A 3,642-nucleotide genomic window follows, 5' to 3' on the forward strand; every position below is an offset into this window, starting at 1 on the left:
ACAAGCATGTCGTCCACATATACCTTCATGTTGCGTCCGATCTGGTTGGCAAACATTTTGTTCACCATCCTCTGATAAGTTGCACATGCATTCTTTAGGCTAAATGGCATGACTTTGTAGCAATACAGGCCTTGATCGGTTATGAAGGAAGTGTGGACTTGGTCTAGCTCGTGCATTTTAATTTGATTGTATCCAGAGTAAGGATCCATGATGTGGCAGCTCGTGCCCGACCGTAGCGTCTACGAGCTGGTTTATCCTCGGTAGTGGGAAGCAGTCTTTAGGGCATGACTTGTTTAAATTGGTGAAGTCTACACATATTCTCCACTTTCTATTAGATTTTTTAACTAGGGCAACATTAGAGAGCCATTCGGGATACAAAATTTCCTTTATATATTCAGCTTTAAAAAGTTTGTTGACTTCCTCAACTATTACATCATTTCTCTCCTTATTTATGGGTCTAATTTTTTGCTTGACAGGTCGGAATGATGGATCGATGTTGAGGCAGTGCACCATTACTTTTGGATAAATTTCGGGCATGTCTTCGTGAGACCATGCGAACACATCCGAGTTGGATCTAAGGAAGGAGATGAGCTCTTCCCTGTCAGCGGCCCCAAGATTAGTGCATATGCTCACTTGCTTCTTTGGGCTGAACAAGGGAACAATCTTTAGTTCCTCTATTAGTGCAACAACCTCGCGGTGGCTGTCATTGGGTTGCTCGTCCTCGGAAGGTAGGACGATTCGACTGGGCGGGGTTACCTCGTCTTCTAAGGCACAAACCACCGATCCTTTGAGCGCTGAAGCATAGCACTCTCTAGAAGTCTTTTGCTCTCCTCGAACCATTCTCAGCTCGTTAACAGTTCAGTACTTCAAGACTTGATGAAGGGTCGATGGAATGGCCCGAAGTAAGTGGATGATCTGTAACGCTCCAGGAATTTCACTATTTCCAAACAGGGACCGTTACTAAGACTACCTAAAATTTTCACATAAACCAGAGAATTTTCTTCACAACAATACTAGGCAATAAAGCTACCACGCTTCTCCTGCGCCACTCTGATTTTTAACACTCACGAGAGCTTGAACAATTAGAACAACAACACTAAAGATTTAAGAGAAACTCACAGCCTATACAGATAAACCATTTAATGCCGACTTCACATTAACCAAACCCTTCAAGGAAACCTTTACTAACTATAAACCATCCACTAAATGAATATTAACATCTCGAATGGCAATGAAGCAAGAACTAATTCAAGTACGATCAACTTAAACAAATGTATACATAAATATCCTAAGTAGGTTACAATCCCCTAGTTCAAGAAGCTAACGAAATTAATGCTCTAAAAAGAATAATGAATCGGCAACCTTACAACATCCTTTAGACAATAAAACTAAAAAAACCAACCACTAACATCTCCACTACAAGATTAAATGGCCACAACTATCCTAACTAAAAGAAATTAAGTGCACGCAGCATAGCTAAATGTCTTTCCGATCAAGCCTCCTCCTCGTCATTACCATCCCAAGAGCTAGCTCGATACCTGTAGACTGGAGGGGAAAAAAGAGGGATGAATACAACCACAGTACTTAGTAAGCAGCCTTTATCTGAAGGGTCACACATAGACAGCATACTTATCAAGGAACAACGTGTCATGCTTATTAAAGAATCAACACACACACATCATGCTCAACCAAATCATGAAACATTCATAGTCATGTTTTTCATCACATTATGCATTCAAACATAGACACATTCTATAAAATTCGGTGACAACCACAACCAGGAACACATTAACTACCAACCTCTAGTCTCCCTAACATCTCAAGTACCTCTACGCTTATCACAGCTATCCTAGCCTTCCACAGTTAACTCCTTCGAGTAGAGTTGGCCCCTGACCATTATACCCAGACCCCCGACACTGTTGCATCGGCCCTCGACCATTTATACCCGAGGCCCCGATGACTTCACCATCTATTGACCCTTGACCATTTTTACCCAAGGCCTCAATAGTCTTCCTTCCAAAGGACTCCTCGTATCGACCCCCGACCATTTATACCCGAGGCCCTGACACTCACTCATTCATTCCCTCCAAGAATCCAACTCTCACCAGAGTCTTACTATATACTTTCTTAAACCACTACCCCTGCATCTTTCAACTCACAAATACGATTCAGCATGCTTCCGCAACATAGACAACTTTCTAATAATGAGATAATAACCCAAATCATGCTTAGTATCCAACATCATTATTTAACAAGCATTACTAAGTATAATAACTCACAAAACACGCCGAACAATTCATGCATATCCAGGCAACAAACATTACCACAGCAACACTCAACAGTTTAGCAAAGCAGAAATCCCACCATTCTCATCGACAAATATCCAACACTACTCCAAGTATGTCGACTAACACAACGAGAATTATTTAACACAATGACGTAACAAAATTAGCATTAAACGCCACAAAATCAGCACATTAGAGACCATTTGGCATACATTAACGCACGCACACGCCCCTTGTCTACTTACTTTGTTATGTCTCAAAACTCTCACAAGAGTCCTACTTGCTACTACGCCATGCCTCATGCATCAACAATCTCATAACAGTCCAACATGAGATACTCCAAAATGATCATATGTAAAAACCAATTAATTTAAAACAGTCCAGCATAATCCAACAGCTCCAACAGGCTTCGTTCATAGAAAGGCACAACCAACAACTTAACCAAAATATAATTGATAGATACCCAGCATACATCAAACACAACCGACTTCTCATAAATATTCAATATGCTTCCGAAACAACAGATTATAGTACCGGTATACGAATTTTATCATGAAACCAATTAGAACATAACAACAATTCAATCATAGCCATTCAAGATTACTTGGCTACATTTTATTCACACAACCACATAATTTTCCCAAGATATATCAATAGTTTTATCAACAATGACGTTTACTAAATGATAACAACGACAAGCAACATGCAAATATCACACATGGGCACACGAGCAAACAACCATATCATATCAGCACACAACAACCAATCCCTCCAGTAAGAAACTACTTACCCACGCCTACAAGCTCCTAGTCTTCGTTGGTTCAAAACCCACTAAACCTTGCTGCCACGATGGCGAAAATGTTGGGGCTTGTGGATCGGATGCCGACAAGGTGTCGGTATCACGGAACTGACGTCGCGTGGCTTCGATCTTGCTGGTCCAACCTCGGGAGGGGTGGGTAACGCTAATCTAGCTCCTAACAAGGGTGGGTCAACACAGAAACTCGTCGAAACGAAGAAAACGTCACGGAACTGGGATGTTCGGGCTGAACGTTGGATGTCGCCGGAGGAGGTCGTGGTTCTCGTCGTCCCGCCATCATCCGGCCGCTGGTTATCGTCGTTGTTCGTGGTGGTCGCCGCGGACGGCCACGATGGACGCCAGAAATCGAGTCGCCGCTTCTTCGATGGTGGAACGGGCTGATTCGTGAGGATGCGTTGCCGTGGTTTGCGTCGCTGTCGCTCACCGGAGAGCTGCACGGAGTTGGGCCGCTGCTCGATGCCAGTCGCCGCCGTGTTCTGCTTCGCCAGAGAAGAAATCCCAGAGGTCCAGCGGCTGGTCTGGGGAAGAAGAGGAAGAAGA

The sequence above is a fragment of the Momordica charantia genome (assembly GCF_013281855.1).
Source record: "Momordica charantia cultivar OHB3-1 chromosome 2 unlocalized genomic scaffold, Mcharantia_2.0 BLBB01000002.1, whole genome shotgun sequence".
Taxonomy (NCBI): domain Eukaryota; kingdom Viridiplantae; phylum Streptophyta; class Magnoliopsida; order Cucurbitales; family Cucurbitaceae; genus Momordica; species Momordica charantia.